The following is a 26,218-nucleotide window of genomic DNA, read 5'->3' as shown; positions in this document are numbered from 1 at the left end:
TACTTTACTTTAGGTATGAAGGATTGATAAATCATGTAAGTTCTACTCTAGGTATGAAGGGTTGATAAATCATATATGTTTTACCTTAGGCATGAAGGATTGATAAATCATATAAGTTTTACTTTAGGTATGAAGGCTTTATAAACCTATCTGTTTTTGATGTGAAGGATTTATAAATCCTGTTTTATTCTTGATACGAAGGATTTATAAATCATATCTGTTTTACTTTAGGTGTGAAGGATTTATAAATCCTATTTGTTGTACTTTAGGTATGAAGGCTTTATAAATCCTATCTGATTTACTTTTTATTTGAAGGATTTATAATTCCTACATGATTTACTTTAGGTATGAAGGATTTAAAAATCCTATCATATTCTTGATATGAAGGATATATAAATCATATGTTTACTTATGTTAATTATAATGGTACAAAACAAGACAAGAACAATTGAAATCCATCGTTTTAGGGTTTATGGATATATATATATATATATATATATATATATATATATATATATATATATATATATATATATATATATAATAATGTGTGTGTGTACATGTGTGTGTATACATAATTCATTTATTTGTATGAAAATAGCACCTTTGGTGTATTAATTTTTCTCTCATATATATATATATCATATTGCCTCTCTTTTAGAGTTTGTTATTACGTCTTCTCTCATATTACTGGCTGCCTTTTGAATACATTCTCTCTCTCTCTCTCTCTCTGCACTCTCATTTGCACGACATTTAATGGCGTACTTTGATGGGATGGACCTAGTAATATATCAGGGCGTAGCTTGTTGAAAAAAGCAAGCAGGGATGAAGACCTCTCGTGCTTTTTGCCATTACATCTGCATTACGTGCGAGGAGTATATATATGCTTCTGCTGCTAATGGGATTAGTCGTTAACAGGCCGACATTTTGTTATGGTTCGAAGGCTTATTGTGTTGTGAGTGTGTATGTCAACCGCCACGGTAGTTGGTGGTTAGTAAAGCCCAGTCACCGAGAGTACACACAAACCCCGACTTTGTCTCTTTATAACTCTGGAAATATTCAACCGATTGGAATGAAACTTTGGCCTTAGAGGTTTCCCACTAGGGTCTCTAGTCGTGCCAGATGTCATCGAAATCCGTTCAGCAGTTCCGAGATCCAGAAATCGATTTTTGGCGTTCAGGGATGGTAGGAGGGTGGGGGGTAAGGGACTTAACATATCTGTGGAGCAATAGCGGTAAATGATACAGCCGTGATACTTAGTTTGTCTGAAAGCTCGTATTCTGGAGAGTGCCTTTCGGGGTTTGTTTTTTGAATTAATGAAATTTTTAAGTGATATTTGCTATTCAAATTAGCCACCAAAGTTAAAATTTCCTGATGCTCGGGTACGGACTGCTCACAACATTAGAAGAGACGCCGTTTTATTTATGTGTAAGTAGCAGGCGGTGTTAGAAGGAGCTGGCTGACTTTTTGTCAGTTATCTTAATTAAAAATGATCACACACGTTAAATTTACCTACATGGTTTTGGTTTTCGCGATCGTTGACGTAATGCCAAATAAAGACTCAATAGTTAGAATATTTTCACACACGTGTATGTATATATGTGCGTGTATGTATATATATATATATAGTTATATATATATATATATATATATATATATATATATATATATATATATATATATATATATATGAAAATAAGAAGGCCATAAAACACTATTTAAACAAGTTGAAACCATATATTTCGGGCACTTGTTTTCTGTGCCCCTGTTCACTGGTAGAATATGGACAGGTGGAAAGTTACAATGGTATATATACAAAACATGAAGGTGTGGCCTTAGGGCTCCGATGCTAAGGAGGTGGCGTTTCTTAAGAAGGAGGAGATTGACCAAATTTCTAGTGGTTTTGGCTCTCATTAGCTCCCGTTTGGCGATGGATCTGGCGGTCGCGTTTCTGGTCATCTTCAAAACGGGTGCGAGTGATTATGTGTCAATGGCGTCCGATTTCCAATCCTCCTGACAGGTTCATATTGTTGGTTTGATTGATGATAGCAGATTCCAGCATCTTTTCTTTGTACGGACAGCTAATTTTGAAAACCAACCCGCCCCACTCCAGTTAATGACATGCCCTGTATTTAATATGTAGAAAAATTCCGAACTCTCCGAAGGTAACGTACTGATCTTTTGTGCAAACTTGTACATGGAATATTTCGAAACAGAACTTTGTCGTCATCAAACCCCATAACATGATCTGGCTTAGATACGTAGATGATATCTTTACTTTCTGGGGACAATAGCTGGGGGACTTTAAGGAATTTTTAATAGGCTAAATTCGCTAGTTCCGACCATAAAATTTAAAACAGAATGGGAAAAGGACGGAAACTGCCGCCTTAGATGTACTGGATCATAAGAAAAACAGAACAGGTATGCATTTACAGTATATAGAAAAACCCACCTTCGCTGTCTCCATTCATTTCTTAAGCTACCACGACGTCTCCGTAAAATCATGGTAGGTGCAACCTATTCCTCAGAGGACTTAGGATATGTTCAAATGAGTACCTGGATCAAGAATTTAACACGATCCGCCAACACCCAACGCAACTGCTCTTATCCACCACACATTATCGAGAGGGCTATTAATAAAGCAAATAAAATATACTACAGAGGTCCCACTCACAACAGACAAATAGATTTCAACAACAAATAAAGCTTCCATACGATGAAAATATCCAAAAGGCCACCGAGCAACTCAGTTCTGATAATCCTTTCATTTTCCATTATCCCAAATCCATCGGGAGTTCGTTTAACGTATACTTAAATAACAAAGGAAGAAGCCGAGCTTACAAGATACCGTGTAGTAATTCGTCATGACATTTATGTAGGCGAGACAGGTATCGCTTCACAAAGAATAACAGAGCACAAAAGATCAGCATGTTACGCTGAGAAATTCGGGAATTTTTCCTACATATTAGAAATACAGGGCATGTCATTAACTGAGGGGGCGGAGTTGGTTTTCAAGAGTAGCTGTCCGTACAAAAGAAAGATGCTGAATCTGCTATCATCAATCAAACCAACAATATGAACCTGTCAGAGGACATTGGAAATCGGACGCCATTGACACCTTAACTCCTCGCACCCTGTTTTGGAAGAAGATGACCCAAGAAACGCGACCGCCAGATCCATCGCCAAACGGAGCTAATGAGGCCAAAAACCACTAGGGGAATTTGGTCAATCTCCTCCTTCTAAGAAACGCCACCTCCTAACATCGGAGGCCCAAGGCCACACCTTCATGTTTTTATATATACCATTGTAACTTTCCACCTGTCCATATTCTACCAGTGAACAGGGGCACAGAAACAAGTGCCCGAAATATATGGTTTCAACAAGTTAAATAGTGTTTTATGGGCCTTCTCTTTCATATTACACTGTAGTATTACAGAAAAAGACATTCATATATATATATATATTATCTTCTTTTGTCTTTAGCCTTTATATATTTATATATATATATATATATATATATATATATATATATATATTAGATATATAATGTATATAATGTATATGTATATAGAAATTATACTATAGCAAATGAGCTGAGCTGACCATATCATGGAGAAGCCACATAGATCTAAGAAAACTGTATCTAAAAACTAAATATCCCCCATTCCTTTCTTGCCACACGATCTAGGGCGTTGCCAATAAAAAAGGACTGAAATCACAGGCAAAAAAGTGATGAAATCACAAAAGTGGTAGTAAAGCCCAGCACAAGAGACAGATATGGAGGTCAGGGGATACAGAGGATGGGGTAAGGCGTAGGGATTTTACTCCGCAACCTGATAAATTATGATGAAAGCGAAAAGTAGCAGTAGGAGTCTTTTCTCAATCAGTGTCAAAGCTAGTGACATTATAATACGCACAACGCTAATCAAACCTGAAGAGATAGACACTGGCACTTCTTCAAGCAATACACTTTGAAGACATATAGCAAATGTATCCACTCTGCAGCGCGCGATCTTATAAACGCTTCTTTGTGGGTAGCGTTTTTTTTCCTTCTTCTTCTTTGTCGTCGAGAAAGAAGATTGCTGCTGTTGCGGAGACTAGAGTAATGTTCAACAAAAACCTGATTTCAGGGTCTTGACAGAATAGAGATAAGGAGGTATTCTTCTTGGTGTCAGGAAAATGAATCAGGCGCTCTTGCATAATTTTCACATCATCAGCGGTAGTTCGTCCAAACCGAAGCCTATTCAATATGCGTATTATAATGGCACTCGCTTTCTATACTGATTGAGAAAAGACTCCTACTGCTACTTTTCGATTTCATCATAATTTATCGGGTTGCGGAGTAAAGCCCTACGCCCTTCTCCTTCCATTGTATCCCCTGACCTCCATATCTCTTGTGGCTGGGCTTTACTACCACTTTTGTGATTTCCTCATTTTTTCCCTGTGATATATATATGTTTGTGTGTATACAAATATTTTAAAGACAAGACACAATAATATTATATATATATATATATATATATATATATATATGTGTGTGTGTGTGTGTGTGTGTGTGTGTGTGTGTGTGTGTGTGTGTGTGTGTGGAGAGAGAGAGAGAGAGAGAGAGAGAGAGAGAGAGAGAGAGAGAGGGAGAGTTTGTGTTTGTTTTTTTTTAAACATTTGAGTGGGTTATTTCTCTGTTCGTGCTTATTTATGCATTTTGCGGTTCAAATAGAATAATTTCTTAATCTTTTCAAGTAAACGTTGGGAAAATGGGAGGGATGAAATGAGAGAGAGAGAGAGAGAGAGAGAGAGAGAGAGAGAGAGAGAGAGAGAGAGAGAGAGAGAGAGAGAGAGAACGTACACGAGAACGAACGTAGCAATTTTCCAAAGAAGGGCGATAATTGAATAACAGTTCCGCCCTCGGGAAATACAAGAAGGAACTATATGTAACCAGTTTCTGGAAATGTGGCTTCGTTCGTATTGGTTCTAAGAGGAAAAAAGGAATACAAGGAATTGCAATTTAATTCCTGGAACTGAGAGAGGTTTTTATGTAAATGGTGTATTTGTGTGCGTTTTTCAAGGCTTGTCCTTCTACCAAGGCGTCACACTCTGGTCTGTTCATATTCCTTTATTCCTTTATTTATTTATTCCTTTATTCCTCGCACCGTATTTTATTAATTTACTTATATTTTTTCTATTTCTTTATTAATATTTTAGTTTATTTTTTCTTTTTTCATGGGTGATCTCTTCTTTCTGTATTTCCCATTATCTTCTGTTACTCCTTTCTAATAAATACCATAATATTCTTTGGAAGCTTGAATTTCAAGTCAGTGGCTCCTGTCGGCTTGTTCAGTAAGAATAATAATGCGCCGCTAGTGTATGCTAAAATGTACTGTTTGTGTTAAAACTGATGAAAATGTTAATAGTAACTAGTAAAGAGTAACTAGTAATGTTAATGGTAACTAGCAATGGCACTAAAAATTTCAGACTTACACCAAGGCTTTGAAAGCATATTTCCCAGACGCTCTTTTGTCACGGACATTTTGTTTTATGAGTATAAGAATGAAATTGGTATAGTATAGTTTTCTTTGGCGAATGAGAGGAATCTGCATTTTTCTGTTCCAAAGAAGAAAAAACAAAGCTGCCTGTTATTCAGCTTTGTCTCAGTAATTAATGAAAGAATGCTAATATGCATATTGATCTCTGGTTCTGTTGCTCTATCAAGTTCAAACATCGTATTTGTGATTATTTATCATTTCCGCGTCAGTCAAACGATAGTTGCTTTGAAGATTGATGAGATTCTTGTCTTCATGCATCGTTTAGGCAATAAAATACGATTCCCGGTAGCGGGGTAGTGCCGTTAGTGTACCTCTCCCGGTGCACTGTAAGCGTTACTTGGGGCCTTTGCAGCGTCCCTTTGTCCCCTAGCTGCAACACCTTTCATTCCTTTTACTATACCTCCGTTCTTATTCTCTTTCTTCCATCTCATTCTCCAGCCTCCCATAACAATTTTGTTTCACAGTGCAACCGCGAGGTTTTCCGCTTGTAACGCTTTTCAAACGTTTCTTCTCTCAATTTTCCTTTCTGCGCTGTATTACCTCATAGGTTCCAGCGCTTGGGCTCTGGCATAAATTGTAGATTCCATTAAAAAAAAAAAGATCTACTTGCGTATGTGAGCATTCGGTGCATTTATATACACGTACTCTTCATAATATACGTAGTAAATGTCAAGCCCTTTTGTATTTGTATATTTTCCTTCAACTTTCGTGCTTTTGAGGAGCCTTCTCTCAACAGGATGATTGATGAGGCATCCTCGGATCTATCAAGCATTTTCATGTTGGCGTCGGGTTATACGATGGGTTGAGACAAGTGGATTGAGATTGATTGATCTTTTAAAATGGAAGAAAACAAAGAAGGTACTTTGTTACATTGTAAAATTTCTCTGCTAGTGAAAAATGACTGCTGGTTGTGGAATCCTTATAGTCCACAGTCCCCGTAGGGGGCCGGGGTAGAGCCGTCAGTGTACCTCATGTGGTGCACTGTAGGCATTACTGAAGGTTCTTTTCATCGTCCCATCGTCCCATCGTCCCCTAACTGCAACCCCTTTCATTCCTTTGACTATACCTCCGTTCATATTCTCTTTATTCCACCTTTCCATCCTCTCCTAACAATTGTTTCATAGTGCAACTGCGAGGTTTTCCTCCTGTAACACCTTTCAGACCTTTCTAATGTCAATTTCCGTTTCAGCGCTGAATGACCTCGTAGGTCCAGGGCTTGGCCTTTGCCCTAAATTCTATATTCTGTTCTATTCTTGGTTCAAAGTGTTTTTTCGAATTGTTTTTTTCATGAATTTTTTTTAATGAAGTATTGTTAGTGTTTGCTTCTAGTGCGATTTTGATTTATTTTTGTGCGTGTGCAGTATCGTAAGTGTTTATTTCTAGTAAAGGGAAGCAGTCACTTTTTCAGAAATTGTAGAACGCTCGTGCATAGTCATGATCACCACATCCAAAACAAGAATTCTGGATCTTTGCAGAAAATGCACAAACCAGTTATAGTTTTAGGAATTTTTATTTTATATATGTATGTATGTGTGTGTATATATATATATATATATATATATATATATATATATATATATATATATATATATATATATATGACTGTGAAATATTTTTCTGTTAAAATATTTCCATCGAATATATGAGCCCATGAAAATGCCAAAATGTAGAAAATAAAGAGGTTAACCGTCTCTCTCATCAGCCTGATGAGAGACAGGTGGTCTCGAAAATATATATAAATTCATTTGTCTGTCTATCTGTATACAGAGAAGTACTTCAAATTCATCTTCACGATTGCAACACTGTTGAGATCCCGTTACATCAAGATGTTGCAACTGTGCATCCGTTTTATTTTATTTATTTATTTATTTGGGTTGCAAGGTACTGACCTCTAAATAGGCCACCGCCACTACCATCCTTTGCCGGACCCGTCACTTCCCTTCACGTTTTCGATCGGCCGCTAAAGGACGGGATTTTTGCTTCCCTCGAAAAAGCAGCACCGACGCTGGATTCAACAACTCCTTTTATAGCCCTGATATCCGGCTGATGTTTATACACGCCTTTTTTTTGTGCCAAGCTTTTAGAAGTAGTTCTTAGCTTTTTGCCAAGCTTTGGGAAGCTTGAGAAAAGTTTTATGACTCGGAAAAGCTTGGAAGTGTTTGTTTTTTTTTCTCCTTTGTGTTAGCAATTTGGGAACCTTCTGACTTTTTTATTTTTCGTTTTCGTTTATTGAGGTAAATGATTCCTTGATTCTCATTAAGGCATATAATTCTTTGATGTTCGTTACAACATATAATTTTGAATCTCATTGAGGTAAACGGTTTTCATCTCATTGAGGTAGAATCTTTATCTCAGTGAGAATCAAATCGTTTACCTCAAAGAGAATCAAAATGCTCATTGAGGTAAATGATTCGATTCTATAAAGGTAAATTATTTTGATTCTCATTGATTCTTTTACGTCAATGATTTTGATCCTCATTGAGGTCATTGAGTTTGCTTCTTTTAGGTAAATAATTTTAATTCTCATCAAGATAAATGATTTTGATTCTCATCAAGGTAAATGATTTTGATTCCTTTGGGGTAAATGATTTTGATCGTCATTGGGGTAAATTATTTTGATCCTCTTTGGGGCAACTGATTTGGATTCTTTGATTCTCATAGAGGTAAATGATGCATTGGTCCCCATTGAGGTAAATGATTCTTTGGTCCTCATTGAGGTAAATACTGATTTGATCCCCATCGAGGTAAATATTGCTTTAATCCTCATCGAGTTAAATACGTCTGTGATCCTTATTGAGGTAAATGCTGCTTTGAGCTTCTTCAAGGTAAATACTTCTGTGATCCGCGTCGAGGTAAATATTGCCTTAATCCTCATCAAGGTAAATACTTCTGTGATCCTCATCGAGGTAAATGCAGCTTTGATCCTTTTCGAGGTAAATACTGATTTGATCCCTCGTCGAGGTGAATATTACTTTAATCCTGATCGAGGTAAATACTTCTCTGATCCTCATCAAGGTAAATACTGCTTTAATCCTCATCGAGGTAAATACTTCTGTGATCCTCGTCGAGGTAAATACTTCTTTAATCCTCAGTGAGTTAAACATTTCTGTGATTCTCATTGAGGTAAATACTCTTGTGATTCTCATCGAGGTAAATTCAACTTTGACCCTCATCGAGGTAAATACTTTTGTGATCCTCATCGAGGCAAATGCAGCTTTGATCCTCTTGAAGGTCTGATTTGATCCCCATCGAGGTAAATATTGCTTTACTCCTCATCAAGGTTTGTGGGATCCTCATTAAGGTATATAAATACTGATTTGATCCTCATCGAGGTAAATGCTGCTGTGATCCTCATTGAAGTAAGTATTGCTTTGATCCTCATTGATGTAAATACTGCTCTGATCCTCATCGAGATATATACTGCTTTTGATCCTCACCGAGGTAGATTATTCTTTGATACCTTTTGAGGTAAATGTTTTGGTAAATGATTTAATTAAACTCTTCTGTCATCCTCATCGAGGTAAATACTGCTTTGATTCTCATCGAACTAAATACTGCTTTGATCCTCATCGAGGTAAACGCAGCTCCGAGAGGAAGGCGAGGAACAGGGGGTAAGCAGACCATTCCAGAGCCAATAAATCGCTCCGGATAATGAGTCCTCCGGGTTTGAAAGTTGGATGGGTGGGTGGGCCGTTAAGGTGACAGATAAGAGAGGTAAATTGGGCTTAAGTAACGGAGATAAAAAGAAAAAGATAAAAGGGGGGGTCTTTAGTATGGTAGATTGATCGTTTAGACTTTAGGAGATCGTTGTATGGCTTTTGAAGGGAATTCCCTCTTTGTGTAGTGTTCAACGATGAGGTGGTGAAAGTATGTTCTTTTTTTAAAATATGGGTTTTAAATATTTTTTATATTTTTTTATAAAGATATATTTTTTAGATTTTTGTCCCTTTATATTATGTTTGTAAATTGAATTGAGGAGGTATTCAAATGAAACTATTTTATTTTTTACCAATGGCCTTTTTGTATAAAGTATAGACGAGGCAAGATAACTGGTTTTTATTTTTCCTCTATGTACTTTCTCATTTTGTAAACGGAATAGACTTACAAATATTGAAGAAAAACCTTTATTCCGTTTACTTTCTGTTTGTAGAGGCAATAGAGGAAATGATTTAAAAAAACTGCAATTAAATCTTTTGGGGAGGCCATCGTTTACCTTGTCGATTTGTTGAGGGAAAAAACAAGGCAGTTTGAAGTGAAAAAAAAACTTTATTTTCGTTTAAATCCTGTTTGTAGAGGTACTAGACAAGATGATGATATAAAAAAACTGCAATTAATTTTTTTGTGCAAGGGCCACTGCTTACCTTCAATTTGTAGAGGGGAAAAAGACAAAGCAGTTTGAAGCAAAAAAAGTTTTTTTTTTTTCGGGGTTTTCTCGGCAATTCTCCTCCTCCTCTCCCTCCCCTTAAAAAAACCTTTCTTTACCGAACTCCCGTCCTGTCACGTCAGACGCCGGATATCCACGTGATTTCTGCAAGTGCTTCTCAAAAGGGAAGGAAGGCTTTTGCTCTGGCAGGGGTGCGATAATTATCTCTCTCTCTCTCTCTCTCTCTCTCTCTGTCTCTCTCTCTCTTTAAATCCATATTGGGGGTAGCTCCTTCGTTTGTCTGGATTTGAATATGCCCAGTAATTCGGTTCATTGTAGGCATTGAGCTTTCTCTCTCTCTCTCTCATTTCGAAATAGGTGTTGGGGGCAGCTACGGATGTCTGGATTTAAATATACAGTAATTCGGTTTATTCTTATTCTCTCTCTCTCTCTCTCTCTCTCTAAATCCATGTTGGGGGCAGCTCCTTCGGTTGTTTGGATTTGAATATAGTGTACGGTATGTCGGTTTATTGTCGCCAGTGAGCTACTGAGTTCTCTCATTCCTGTCTCTGTTCTATTCTATTGTATCCTGTACTATAAAAATCATAAGTAAATTCAACTGTAATATTTATTAAAGCTTTGTCTCAGTGTGTATACACAACACACACATATATGTTTGTGTGTGTGTCTTTATAAGGTAAGTTAATTAGTAGGTAAATAGATAAAAGTATAATAAATGATTAAAATCCAATGTGGTTCTAGTTTGGTAGAACATTTTCGCTCGTGTTCATTGATTTCCAAGGTGAAAAGTCTTGATATGAAATGCATTATTTCACTGAATAAACCTCATGTTCATTATTCCACTGAATAAACCCAGGTGATAAAATCTCAGTTGGGGAAGGCAATTCGAAAGTTCAGCGTCTTCGGAGACTTCAACCAATCGACAAAAAAAAAAGAGCTGAATTTATCAATCGAGTGTGAAACACCGGTCGTGTCAGGGGTCGGACTTTCCTCCTCCTCCTCCTCCTCCTCCTCCTCCTCCTCCTCCTCCTCCTCCTCCTCCTCCTCCTCCCCTCCTCCTCCTCCTCCTCCTCCGTCGTTCATTTTCATATCCTTTTTAACTCCTCCATCAGTTCTTGTTTATGATACCTGATGAGATTATTGTAGTGGTCTGAGTGTCATCTGCTTCTCACTCAGAGGCAATTAGTTGACCAAAGTATCTTAATATATTATGTACAGGGTTCCAGTACTTGAGCAAAGTATCTTTGTACTTGTTTGTTGTGGTATGTTTGATGCACTTATGGTATAACCTGTTAAAAGCCCAGTAGGTGTTAGTGCCGTCAGTACACCTCATGCGGTGCATTGTAGGCATTACTTAAGGTTCTTGGCAGCGTTCCTTCGGCCTACCCTAGCTTCAACCCCTTTCATTCCTATGACCGTACCTACGTTCATGTTCTCTTCTTCCATCATACATTCTACCGTCTCTTAACAATTGTTTCCTAGTACAACTGCGAGGTTTTCCTTGTTACTCCTCTCAGACCTTTTTAGTGTCAATTTCCGTGTCAGCGCCGAATGACCTCATAGGTCCCAGCTGTTGGCCTTCGGCCTAAATTCTATATGCTAATGTATTCACTTCTCATGTATCATATGTATTTTTAAAAAGTATGCTTTTGTCAGTCTGTGTAAGAATATCACGTTAATTTCTGTAGATTGTTTAGCCAGTGCAACGGCAGAATGGTGTGTCAGGATACAGTTATTAGTAAGAAGAAAAAAAAGAATTATCTTGCTAGTAGCAATCAAGAATACCAAGTAACTAGAGGAACGGTAACGGACTCAAGAGAAGATGTGAGCGGCTATTCGTTCAAATTAGGCGAACTTGTATATTAGGGCAAGTTGGATGGATACCAACTACGGAAATATATGGATGAAGTATAGTGCCTGCAATCGCACCATTATTTTAGGAAACCTAAAGACCCAAAGAAGAGAAAATCAGAGCCCAGGGGAAAGTAAATGCAAAATTAGTAAATAGGTCAGACAGAAAGCAAACATGTGAATGTCTAAACTGCAGTGAAAAAGTAAGAAAAGTTTTGACTATGGAGAATGTTGCCTGTCTGCATTGCAGCTCTCTCTCTCTCTCTCTCTCTCTCAACAGTGTGACTTTTTCTGTAACCTTACAGAAAAAAAACAGGCACTCATTGAAACCATGTATTTTGATAAAAGAAAATATGAAACCCATTTATTCCAGAATACATATTATGTTTACTTCATGCATTCCTTCTGTCCAGAACTAAGTCCATGACTTAAATTTGACTAAAAAAACAGATTCCACTGGAATAACCCCCCCCCTCCTCTTGATTGAGGTCTGCTTGCAAGCACCGTCGTGCTTGTGATAAGAGATTTACAGTTCTTGCTGCAGGGCGTCTTCTGTCAGTTCCTGGAATACCCCCACAGCTATCTAATGGGCAGCTAGCTGACCTCTTCGGCGTTATTGTAGTTTCACAGGGCTTCATGGGAAGATTTGGGCAGCAGGGTCAGTTAATCAGATTTGGGCTGGTGGCGTCTGGTAGATTGGCCCACGATGGACTTTGAGAATTTTGACGGATTTTATTATTTTTTTTTCCTCGCTCCATATCTGTAAAGTGTGTACCTTCCCAAGTTGGCTCCTCTTTCTCCAGTCTAATAAGACCTACCCTCACAGTTTGACTGTTCCGTTTGTTTACAAAGGAAACAAACCGGACATTGAAACCATTTATTTTTATTTTCTCTCTCTCTCTCTCGGCTTGCGGTTTTCTCTTCTGCCAAGTACTTGAATGCAATGGAGTCAATGCTTGCATGCATCGTACCAGTCCTTGCTGCTGTACAAGGAAGTTGTACGCGCCTTGTTTTTCGAGGTAACGTCAGAAAGTGCATTCGTAGACATTTTTTTTTTACATTGTTTTCTGCTTTCACCCTTTTTTGTATCCGAGTAATGACGACACTTTTTGGTGTCTCTGGTTTTATATATGTTTTTTTTTTTCATTTATCTTTTTCGTGTTTACTTTATCTGCTCGCTCGCTGCGTTTGCCTTATGTTGCCTTTTATTGTTGCTGTTTTGTGCTTTCTTCTTTTTGATTTTCAGTTTTCAGTGTTTTTCTCCTTTCTGCATGTTTTCTCCTTGCCGTTTTGTGCTTTCTCCATTTTTATTTTTAGTTTTTGTGTTTTATCTCTCCTCATTGCATGCTTTCTCTTTCGCAGCTTTTCATGTTTTTCTTCGTTTTATGCTTTATTCGCTTTTATTTACCTCTCGTTTATTCATCACCGTGTTCTTCACATTATTATCTCATTTTCTGTATTTTTTGTGACAATTTTTGTCTTGTTTTCTGGCTTTTTATTTACAATTTGTCCTTCACATTATTATCTCATTTTTCATTTTTTATTGAATTTTCTTGTTTACATCCATGTATTTTATCACTTCCTTTTTTATTAATTCCTTTTTACTACTCATGTTCTGAATCCTTCCCCTGCTCTTCATTTCCTATGCTGGCCGTAACTCGCTCATTCCGCATTCCTCTCTCATTCCCTGTCATTTATTGTCTCTTTCTCCGCACCCCGTCGCAACTTTCTTTCATAATTTTTCTTTCACAAAAATAGTGGGGACTTGGAATTCCATTGAGTAGCTCCATGTTGAAGTCTGCCTTTCAGTGTTTGTATGAATGCGTACATCTTTATCACTCCCCTCCCCCCTTCCCTTAGTACTTTTTATTTATTTACTTACACTAGAAAGTCTTTTGGGAATGGGCCCCTTGGGGGGAGGGGAAAGGGATGGGTGGGCGTCGGAGGGGGAGGGGAGAATTCGTGTGGTTGAAGTCTTTATTTCTCGTAAAGAATTCTTCCCCTTTTCGACTTTGAATAAATTTTTAGGGAAAGAGTCTCGGTAATGAAGCACCAGAGAGCACGAACTCTTCTTCTGCAGCTTGCCTTTCTCTCTCTCTCTCTCTCTCTCTCTCTCTCTCTCTCTCTCTCTCTCTCTGAGGAGAGGATAATGTATTAGTGACTTCCTAGATGCTCCTTGAATTTTTGAATCTCTCTCTCTCTCTCTCTCTCTCTCGAGGAGGAGGAGGGAGGAGGAGGAGGATAATGTATTAGTGGTTTCCTGACTGCTTCCTGAATTTTTGAATTTACATTCAGTAAGGGTTTTCCGGACATGTAAGAATCTTTTCCACTGGCGTTTTTAATGTTACAATTTATTGTCTGTAGAAGGCTTTCCTCAGGCTAAAGGATTAATTACATTGATAGCGTTTTGTGTTGGTATTGAAATAACATATATGTTATCTGTAGAAGGCTTTCCTGAGGTTAAATAATTCATTACATTGATTATGGTTTGTGTTGATATTGAAATAACATTTATATTATCTGTAGAAGGCTTTTCTCAGGCTAAATGATTAATTACATTGATAGCGTTTTGTGTTGGTATTGAAATAATATCTATGTTATCTGTAGAAGGCTTTCCTGAGATTAAATAACTCATTATATTGATTTTATTTTGTTTTGATATTGAAATAACATTTGTATTATTAGTAGATGGCTTTCCTAAGGCCAAATGATTGTTTACATTGATTGCGTTTTGTGTTGGTACTGAAATAACATTTATATTATCTTCAGAAGGCTTTCCCAGGCTAAATTATTCATTATATTGATGGCATTTTGTGTTAGTATTGAAATAACATTGGATTTGGGAGGCATTTCCAGATAGTTATGTTTATTTTCATTTTTAATTTGCATTTCATTTGTTTTCTTACGTTTAGTTTCATTCGATCCGTACTAGAAGGAAGCCATAGCGTTGGTGTACTCATATTTTTATTGGTATAACATGCAAGTTTCTTTTATGTTTAGAAATTAGAGTGTAATATTATTATTATTATTATTATTATTATTATTATTATTATTATTATTATTATTATTATTATTATTATTATTATTATTATTATTATTATTATTATGCAACGATGAACCCTATTCATATTTAACAAGCCCAAAGGGGCCATTGACCTGAAATTCCAACTTCCAAAGAACACAGTATTCATTAGAAAGAAGTAACAGAAGGTAAGAGGAATTACAGAAAGAAGAGATCGGTTATTAGAAAAGAAAGAATAAATTAACAAATTGATAAGTAAATAGATAGAAATGTGAGTAAATTGTTAAAATACGAGGGGAATTGTTTGAGGGTAGTAATGCGTTATAATGAGTTTCATTTTGGTGGAAATGAAAGGCAGTTGTAAATAATATTTTACGGGATGTTGATATGATTAGTCATCTTTTTAAGTTCTCCCGTTAAAGATATTAGAAAGCTAATTAAGAAACATAATTCCTTGAGTGATGTTAAACTTATTTCAAGAGTGTAGCTACAAGTCAGACTGATGGAAGTTTTCGTAGATAATCAAGAATGGAGCTTCAGGTTTGATTATCAATGGTAGTCAATTAGACAGGGTCTTGAGACCCCCCCCCCCTCCCACAAGGGAGCTTTGGAGTATTGGTGGTGGTTCGTAGGAGGGTGAGGTGGATGGGTGTCTGTAATTAATGGCTGTGTTTGTTTTCAGATTGTACTTCTTGATAAGGATGTAATTGTGGGTATTAGCACTTGGAATGGTTGGCTGGTAACGTTGATCTTGGATGTGTTTGGACATTATATATATATATATATATATATATATATATATATATATATATATATATATATATATATATATATATATATATATATGATTATTGTATATTTATGTATATAAACTTAACGCTTGGCCTCTGGCCTAAGTTTTATATATTCTGTTCCTAGCTGCAACCCCGTTCATTCCTTTTACTATACCCCCGTTCATATTCTCAGTGCAACTGCTTTGAGGTTTTCCTCGTGTTACACCTTCAAAACCTTCTTACTCTCAGTTTCCCTTTGAGAGCTGAATGACCCCATCCTAGGTCCCATCGCTCGGCCTTTAGCTTCAATTTTATATTACAGTTTATATTCCTGTAACGATTATAATGTCTGGTTGATAAATGATATACATCATTATCTGATTTGTTTTTAATCGTATATTCTATTATGTTCTATTCGTCGACAGTAGATACAGTAGATGGTAGATCGTACATAGTAGACCGTGGAAGTTCTAATCCTGCAGGGATTGAAAACTGCCTCACCTTTTGGGCCTCGTGTTCATATTCATACGAAAGGACACGAAAGGACTCTTGTGCAATATCCTTTGACGGATGTTTGTGTGTGTGTGGCAAACAACTTGGTAATCTGCTTTGCTTTCAGCGTTCATTGTATGGTGGGTTTGTTGTTGTTACTGTTGTTGCTATTGAAGCTATTGTTTGGCGTTGGTTGGCTGCTGTTTCTGGGCGTGCATTATATCCGGGGAGTGGTTTTAGAACGTCATTCGCTTATAAATATTTAGGCCGGAGTGCATTGTGTAAGAATGGGGTGAGAGGTGGTGGTGTTTTTACATATATATATATATATATATATATATATATATATATATATATATATATATAATATATATATATATATATATTTATATATATATATATATATATTATATATATATATATATATATATATATATATATATATATATATATATATATATATATATATATATGTATGTATGTGTATTATAAACACTGTGTGCCTGTGCATCGTTAAGCGTGCTGAGACTGAAAGACAGCAAACATTTTTATCAAGAGATTTATAACTATGTTCTGAGATTGCGTCTGGCGTCCCGTCCGCCTAATGAAGAAAAATGTTCTAATTAATAGGCCTTAGGCCTATCATGGTCACCTTAGCTGCTTCCATACAGTGACCCTGATGATTTACGAGCGAAAAGCGCTTCGCCATTTCTCATGGTATGACCCCCTGCTGGGAAATAATCCCCCCCTCCCTTTCCCCTTCTCGGTAGTTTCGAGTGATTTGTAGTGATTGACCATTCTGTATTTCGCATTGTAATATCTTAAGGCGCGTAAGTCTGAATAGTGATTTTTTTTTTCCATGGATTCTTTTATGAATCCAAACTTTTTTTTGCCATACCAGATTTAGACTGTGATTGTATATATATATATATATATATATATATATATATATATATATATATATATATATATATATATATATATATATATATATAGAATATATACACATACATATATATATTTTATATATATATTTCTTTGGAGAAAATATTTTCTTTTTTTATTACTGTTTCTTTTGCGTTTTTCTGCATCCCAATCATTCAGCCTGGTAAAGTTCTATAAGTGTACTTTACAGTTTTATTTCTAATATACTGAGTCAAGGGCGAACAACTGACAGGTAGGTCCTGCGTTGGCCTGTTAATCCCCTTGCAATCTGGGTCACCTGTTAATCTATGTTCCTGACCTCTCTCTCTCTCTCTCTCTCTCTCTCTCTCTCTCTCTCTCTCTCTCTCTCTCTGTGTGTGTGTGTGTGTGTGTGTGTACTTGGTAGTGAGCGAAACGCAGCGTGACACCTAAGTTCTATTGCACAACACAGAACGCAGGACGCAGTTCTATAGAGAGAGAGAGAGAGAGAGAGAGAGAGAGAGAGAGAGAGAGAGAGAGAGAGAGAGAGAGAGAGACCCAGTTCCAAAGTCTGACATCATGACTCGATGGCCAGTTCAAATAATGCTCGATTCCACATAAAGGTGTGGGCTTTGTTTCAGTACTTCCTCTCTCTCTCTCTCTCTCTCTCTCTCTCTCTCTCTCTCTCTCTCTCTCTCTCTCATAAGTGAAGTAGTTTAACTTCTGAATAATAGGTGACAGTGCTTTTCCACACCAACAAATACACACACACACACATACCTTCAGATATTCTCTCTCTCTCTCTCTCTCTCTCTCTCTCTCTCTCTCTCTCTCTCTCTCTCATAAGAGAAATAGTTTAACTACTGAATTTTAGTTGACAGTACGAGAAGAAATTTACCTCCTGAATATGAACTGAAGTTATTAACTACACTCATATAAAGTTTCAGAGCTTAAGAGTTAATTGTTTGAACCGTTCTTGTGGTGCAGCGTCAAGATTTGAAGTCAAGATTGCAAGTCATTGTTGTGTAATTTGTTTAAACAAACCCCCCCAACCCCTCCTTTTGGGGTGGTGAGGTTTCCTGCAGAGGTTTTTTTTGGGGGGAGGGTTGTGGGGTATGTTTTACTTCCTTGCTCCGATGACTCTCTATCTCTTGATGAATGTGGTTATCCCGTGGCCAAATGTAACAGTGGATATTGAGAGAGAGAGAGAGAGAGAGAGAGAGAGAGAGAGAGAGAGAGAGAGAGAGAGATCTGAAGGTGTGTGTGTGTGTGTGTATGTGTGTGTGAAGAAGTACTCTCAGCTAATAGTCAGAGGTTAAACTACTTCTCTTATGAGAGAGAGAGAGAGAGAGAGAGAGAGAGAAACAGTGGCTACTGATAGAGAGAGAATGGTAGCAGTGAATATTGAATAGAGAGAGAGAGAGAGAGAGAGAGAGAGAGAGAGAGAGAGAGAGAGAGAGAGAGAGAGAGAGAAGCTGGTGGTATGGTAGCAACTTAATCTTGATTTTATTTATTCTAATTTCCTTTTATACGCTGAACATTACTCTTATTAATGGTCACGAAGTTGTACTTTCACTGGGTACTAGTACATTCTTGTAAACAAGAAACAGAAGAATTTATGAGAAAAGCACAGTTGTTTATCATTGTAAATGGAACTTCATTGACAGGTACTTGACTTTGTACTGCCATGGCGCTCTCTTGTTGCTTATAAACAAATTGGTGTGGTTGTTTAGTACCTTGATGGAAGTGAAGCCTTCAAGAACCCTTGACTGACATAAACACGTGTACTTTCAATACTTCTATCTGTTGATTATATTTATATATATATACAGTACATATATGAAAGTATAGAGAGAGAGAGAGAGAGAGAGAGGTCTATCAATATCAATATATATATATATATATATATATATATATATATATATATATATATATATATATATATATATATGGTTGTAGTGTGTTTTTGTACATCTCTCTCTCTCTCTCTCTCTCTCTCTCTCTCTCTCTCTCATAAGAGAAGTAGTTTAACCTCTGACTATTAGCTGACAGTACTTCTTCACACACACACACACACACACACACACACACACACACACACACACACATACATACACACACCTCTCTCTCTCTCTCTCTCTCTCTCTCTCTCTCTCCACACACACACCAGCGTTAACTTTCTCTTTGTTTAACTCCTGGGCCTTCCATTCTCATTCTTCTCACTCTGGCTGTAATAACCCTGCCCTCTCCCCTCCCCTCCCCTTCTCCCACTTGCACCTCTCCAGCCCCTCCTGATTTTTCTAGTCCACCTTCAGCTCCTCATCAACCTTCCCTATTGCCCTGCACCTAATTTTATTTCCTTTAATGATACAAAATGGAAGATATGATAGATTTTATTACATTACTTTTTATTAATAAATTTTCAATTTGTAATGGTTTATTTTAATAAGGTTTTAATGATTCATAATGGAAAATGTTATTTATTTGTTTACATTATTTTTTTATTAGGAAATTTTACATTTTAAATGTTTTATTGTAATAAGGATGTAATGATTAAAAATGGAAAACATGAATTTTTTTACGTTTTGTATTGATAAATTTTAACTTTTTAATGTTCTGTTTTAATAACGTTGTAAGGATTCATATGGAAAATGATTAGTTTTTTACCTTTTTTGTTAATAATAAATTTTGCATTTTTAAAGTTTTATTTTAATAAAGTTGTAATGGTTCAGAATGGAAAATGTTTTTTACATTATTTTTTTATTAATAGGCTTTAAATTTTTAATGTTTTATTTTAATAAGGTTGTAATGATTCAAAATGGAAAACTTGATTATTTTTTACATTATTTTTATTAATAAATTTTAACTTTATTAATGTTTTAATTTAATAAGGTGGTAATGATTTATGATAGAAATTGAATATATTTATAGATTTTTTATAAGTGTTGAATTTTTTATGTTTTATTTTAATAAGATTGTAATGATTCAGAATGGAAAATATTTTTTTTACAATATTTTCTTTATTAATAAATTTTAAATTATGTTTTTATTAAATTAGGAATTACTGAAATCATTGAAATTTTTCTGAACATCGATATAGCTTGTCATTGTTCTCCTTAAAAATGCAGTGTAGCCCTAATGAAATCAGAACAGGAAAGTCATACTCGTGTACTGATTTCTTTGATTTCTTTTTATTTTGAAGACTGTTTAGATAAATAGGCAAAATGCCTTTTTTCTGATCTTTCAACTTAACAGGAAACTAAGGCGTTGCGTCTCATAGTTTAAGAATAAATAAAGAAAAATGATCAGTGTTGATATTTACATCTTGCTTGTTCTTTTATTTTTGCTCACGACTTCTTTTACTGTATGGATGTTGTTGGCAACATGTCTAGGGCAATGTCACCAACACCATCTACGTTATCAACATGTATGAGACAGTGTCACCAATAAACAGATATTTGGCTCACCAAAGAAAAAAAAGTAAAAAAGTGAAATGATTTTTTTGAAAGTCGTAGGCAGCATGTCTGGGAGACTCGCCAACTCCATCCATGTTGTTAACATCATGTATGAGACAATGTCACCAACAAGTAAATCTTCCCCTCTAAAAACCTTTCGTAGCCAGAGTCTGAATGAAAGAAAAGGACCGTTTAGGGCAAAAGAGAAAAGAAGAATAAAAAAGCCCGAATTCTTTTCCTAGATTCATTTACATTGAGTTTTATTCGTGTATTTTATGATGATTCCACAGTGTTTTGACACCCTCTGTTTATCAGTTATTTTATATATATATATATATATATATATATATATATATATATATATATATATATATATATATATATATATATATATATATATATATATATATATGTGTGTGTGTGTATATATATTATGTCCTGATTATTTGTATTCTGTTCGACACAACCCCATTCTTGTACATCTGTTCATGTTTGTACATTATCCTGTAATTTTTTTTTTTATATGCACAGACGTCATTGTTTATGTCTAGTTATTTGTAGGTTAGGTTAGTATAACCTTTTTGTACCGGTTATAGCGTTGTGTTTTGACAGTCATGTATAATTGTATATTGCTGATATTTTGTAGGTTATGGTATTATAACCTTTATTTACCGATTCGTGGTTTTTGGTTTTACGCAGTCGTGTAAGCGTATAACAAATTTTTATGGTCGTCTTGACACAGTTTTTTTCGTGTTTGTGTGTCCGCAAATCATCGGTAATGGCCATTTTCTTGGGAATGAAATGAGTGCGTTCTTGAACTTTTTACATTTTTTCCCCCTGTACCCTTGAAATAAACAAATAAAATATATATATATATATTTATTTTTTTTTTTTTGTAACGTTTGGAAAAGGTGGATTTTTCCACTATCGAAAATAAACTTTTATTATTATTATTATTATTATTATTATTATTATTATTATTATTATTATTATTATTATTATTATTATTATTATTATTATTTCTCCGTAGGGGGGTAGTAACATCAGTCCACCCCATGCGGTGCATTGTAGGCCTTACTTAAGGCTCTCTGCAGCGTCCGTTCGGCCCCCAGCTGCAACCCGTCATTCCTTTTACACTACCTCCTTTCATATTTTCTTTCCTTCATCTTGCTTTCCGCCCTCTCCTAATAATTGATTCATAGTGCAACTGTGAGGTTTTCCTCCTGTTACGTTTTTCAGACCTTTTAAGTGTCAATTTCCGTTTCAGCGCTGAATTATGTCTTAGGTCCCAGAACTTGGCCTTTGGCCTATTTCTGTATTCTGTTCTATTTTATTATTATTATTATTATTATTATTATTATTATTATTATTATTATTATTATTATTATTATTATGGAAGAGACCCTCTTGGAGATATGCAATTCACCAACGAAAGTATAATTTATTATTATTATTATTATTATTATTATTATTATTATTATTATTATTATTATTAACTGCTCCTTCTGCACGTGGCATATAAGTTTCAGCAGGTAAATTATAAAGCAGCTGTCCAAAGTTCATTTATTGTGTTGACATTTCGGTAGTCTGCGCTTCCATGTTCAAAGGATAAATGGAACCAGAACTATACATATGTTTGAGATTAAACCAGCCTAGTTCTGGCACGGGATCTTTCTCCTAGATCAGCCTGTAAATATATGTGGGGGTTTTCGAGGACAGGGGAGATTCCTGATTGGATGATCCCAGCCGGGGAGTTCTGCTATTGGCTACGACGAGCAGATAACCCAGTGAAAAACATATTTATATGGAAAATGAAATTTATTTTTTACAGAACAGGCTCTTAGCAGTAACCCACTGCATTCCTTTTACAGTACATCCGTTCATGTTCTTTCTTTCATCTAACTTTCCTCAACCCTCTCCTAACAGTTGATTCATAGTGCAACTGCGAGGTTTTCCTCCTGTTGCACCTGTGAAACCTTCCTCTCAATATTCCTTTCAGCGCTGAATGACTTTGTAGGTCCCAGCGCTTGGCCTTTGGCCCAAATTTTATATTCTGTTCTAGTCGATATGTACAGAACAGTAACGAAGAGGCCAGGAAAGGAATGAAGTAAATAACACTAATCAATACATCAACAGACAAACGGACACAAACACGTCTCACAGCCTCCTAAAACAGACGAGCTTGTTGTAGATAGGTATCTCGAAGTAACGAGGTTCCTACAGTTGATGTATGTGGCCCTTCTTGGAGAGAACTGGAGCTGGGAGGGCCAATGAGAGTGAGCTGACCACCCTGTAGGAGGAAGGGAAGGAGGATGAATGGAATTTTAAAGGCCTCTTATGAATGCTTTTGACGCTAAATATCTTCAGAGTTGGGGGGATTTTTAAATGTTTTCCTCAGTGTTAGGGAGGTTGTTAGATATTTTTGACACTAAGTATCTTAGTTTTTGGCACTAAATATCTTCAGAGTTGGGGGGATTTTAAAATTTTTTGAGACGAAATATCTTAGTTTTTGACAGTGAATACCTTTAGATTTGCGGAGATTTTTAAATGTTTTTGACGCGGAATATTAAGAATTATGGAGATTTTTAAATGTTTTTGACAGTAGATATCTTCAGAGTTGGGGAGATTTTTTCATTGTTTTTGACACTAAACATCTTCAGAGTTGGAGAGAATTTTAAATGTTTTTGACACTAAATATCTTCGGAGTTGGGGAGAATTTTCAATGTTTTTAACACTAAATATCTTGAGAGTTGGGGAGAATTTTCAATGTTTTTGACTATATATCTTCAGAGTAGGGGAGATTTTTAAATGTTTTTGACACAGTATCTTCAGAGTTTGGTGGATTTTTTAATGTTTTCTTCAGAATTAGGCGGATTTTTAAATGGTTTTGACGCTACTTATCATCCCGGGTGGGGGGCTTCTAATGTTTTTGGTACTACTGTAAATATCTTAGTTTTTGACACTAAATAACTTCGGATTTTGTGGCGAGTTTTAAATGTCTTCTTCAGAGTTAGGGGGAATTTTAAATGTTTTTGACACTAAATATATCAGTTTTAGACACAATATCTTCAGAGTTGGGGGGATTTTTAAAATGTTTTTGACACTAAATATCTTCAAAGTTTGGGTGCTGTTTTGTGGCTGGTTTTTCATTATTTTTTATATTTTGCGTTACTGATTTTTTTTTTGTGCTGTTACCCAATTTTGTTTTTTTGCATGTTGTTTAGTTCTTTGTTTTTATGGCAGTCAGTGCCTTCTGGTTTCAACTTGACAGTGCTTTGATAAGATCCTGGTTAATCGGATTTTCATGCAGGTACATCTTTGTATGAGAAATTAATTATGTTAAGTAAGTGTCTTTGCGTATGATGAGTTCCTGTGCGCATTTCTCACTTCGTTGCGTTTGAAATCTTTCTACTCCCTGTTCTTTCGGTTTCACTCCTGCGTAATTATTCCCCAGTGATTAGGTCCTGTTATAATGAGAGACCTATTCGCTTCACATACTGCGCCTCCCCCCACCCCGGACCCACCCACCGTAATTAGGCCACACTGGGTCAGCTGATTTACTTAGGAGTTCGTCAGTCACATGTCACGGTTTGGTTCTACTGTACTGCGAGTCTTGTCTGTCTGCAAGTCATGTCTGTTCATCTGCTTGTCTGTGCTTTTTCTTTGTTGTTGTATACTGAGAAGTCCTTTTTTTTTTTTTTACCAAAATTGGGTAATTAAAAAGATATTTCTGGAAAGTCCTTCTATATTCCAGCTCGCCGTTTGCGACGACCCTTGGCGGATTTAGAGTGATTAAGGAAGAGTTCATGTCATATCGGTCTTGTAACTGACGATTTTTGTATATATATATATATATATATATATATATATATATATATATATATGTATATACATATATATATATATATATATATATATATATATATATATATATATATATATATATATATATATATATATATATATATATATATATATAGAGAGAGAGAGAGAGAGAGAGAGAGAGAGAGAGAGAGAGAGAGAGAGAGAGAGAGAGAGAGAGAGAGAGAGAGAGAGAAATATGTGAAATAAGTTGGTAATCCTTCTATGTTCCTTCAGTTTGAAAGTTATTTGCAGAAGTGCTGTTAACTTCCTGAGGTCTCGGAAACGGTGTTCCCCTTGAAACACCCAAGAAAATTACACCTGTAGTCTTTCGTAATATTTCTTAATTGTTCTTAGTATGAAACATTTATATTATATATATATATATATATATATATATATATATATATATATATATATATATATATATATATATATATATATATATATGAATGTCTTTATTCTAATCCAAGAGTACGCTATGAAGAAGATGATAAGGCCCATAAAAACACTATATGCGTACTGCAACCATTTATTCAAGATAATTCTGTATCCCTGCTCACTGGTGAGCAGCGACACAGAAGTATTGGAAATATATGGTTGCAACGTGTATATGGTATATATACACAATGACGAGTCTGTTAAGTAACTAAATCCGCTAAGTTTGGGTCCGTTAAGTTGAGATGTCACTGTTTGATATAATATATATATATATATATATATATATATATATATATATATATATATATATATATATGTGTGTGTGTGTGTGTGTGTGTGTGTGTGTGTGTGCGTGTTTATATATTATACACCAAATTACACCGGCATCTCATCTTAACGGACACCAACTTGCAACTATATATTTTAATACTTATGTATCCCTGTTCAACATGTTATATATATATATATATATATATATATATATATATATATATATATATATATATATATATATATATATATATATATATATACATATATACATATATAATATTTATATTATATACCATGCCGTAGTTGTGTACGAAAGGTGTGCTCTCCACACTTGCACATTTCAATTAGGGTCGGATGAAGCCAGCCAGCCAGCCGTGCATGAATTTTAGAACCCGGTCGTTAGATGCGTTATTAAGGTACGAAAAACTAGAGCAGGGATATGTGGGAACAAGTAAAGAAAGAATTTCGCCCTCGGCCCTCCTTCGCTTTTTCTTCCTGGATAGCTTTTTTCTGTTTTTTTTCTTTTCTATTTTCAACACTACCACCACCTCCTGAAAATGAACTTTTCTCGTGCTAAATTCATTGGCTCTTTTTTATTTTTTTATTTTTATTTTCTTTCGTTTTCATTGAGGAAGACTGGCATTTCTGTGCGTAATGAATTAATTATTTCTCTGAATGGCGTGGCGGCAGCAGCATTGCTGCGTGTGTGTATTTTTTTTTTTTTTTTTTTTTGAGGGATCGTAATCGGGGCAGGATTTTTGCTGTGACGCCTAACGGAGAAGAGAGGAAGAGGGAAGAGAGTAAGGACCCCAAAGGACCCCAGGAGAAGGACCCCAAAGGACCCCAAATGTGGGACAGAGATTAAAGAATCTGGGCTTCGAAATGAAAAGTGACAATTAATCGACATTTTTGGATGATCACGATATCCCCCCGAGGCCTCACAGTCTGGCTGGCTGGCTGGCTGGTTGGGGGGAGAAGGTGGTAATTTTTTTTTTTTTTTTTTTTTTTACGTTTTTGGGAGGGGGTGAGGGGCAAGAGGGCCATTTTGAAAGCGCCTTTACATACTGTTCCCCGATGTTAGTTGGCAGCCGAAGGAAGGTATGTAGAGTAGTAGAAGGCAGCATAGTAGTTTCCAGCCCAGGTTGGGTCTGTGGGCGGTGGGCGGGGAGGGAGAGGAGGGAGGGGGAGGTGGTAGTACTATTACCTTCCTCAGGAAACCT

General features: G+C 35.9%; 1 protein-coding gene across 4 annotated transcripts in view; it reads left to right on the top strand.

Moving 5' to 3' along the window:
- The window catches only part of tgo (Aryl hydrocarbon receptor nuclear translocator homolog tgo), a 308,504-nt gene that overhangs the window by 28,272 nt on the left and 254,014 nt on the right, over nt 1–26,218 (top strand). The window lies entirely within an intron of this gene.

The sequence above is a fragment of the Macrobrachium rosenbergii genome, chromosome 53, assembly GCF_040412425.1.
Source record: "Macrobrachium rosenbergii isolate ZJJX-2024 chromosome 53, ASM4041242v1, whole genome shotgun sequence".
NCBI classification, from domain to species: Eukaryota; Metazoa; Arthropoda; class Malacostraca; order Decapoda; family Palaemonidae; genus Macrobrachium; species Macrobrachium rosenbergii.
The sequence above is the reverse complement of the archived record's forward strand: the minus strand, read 5'-3'. Positions and strand labels throughout refer to the sequence as shown.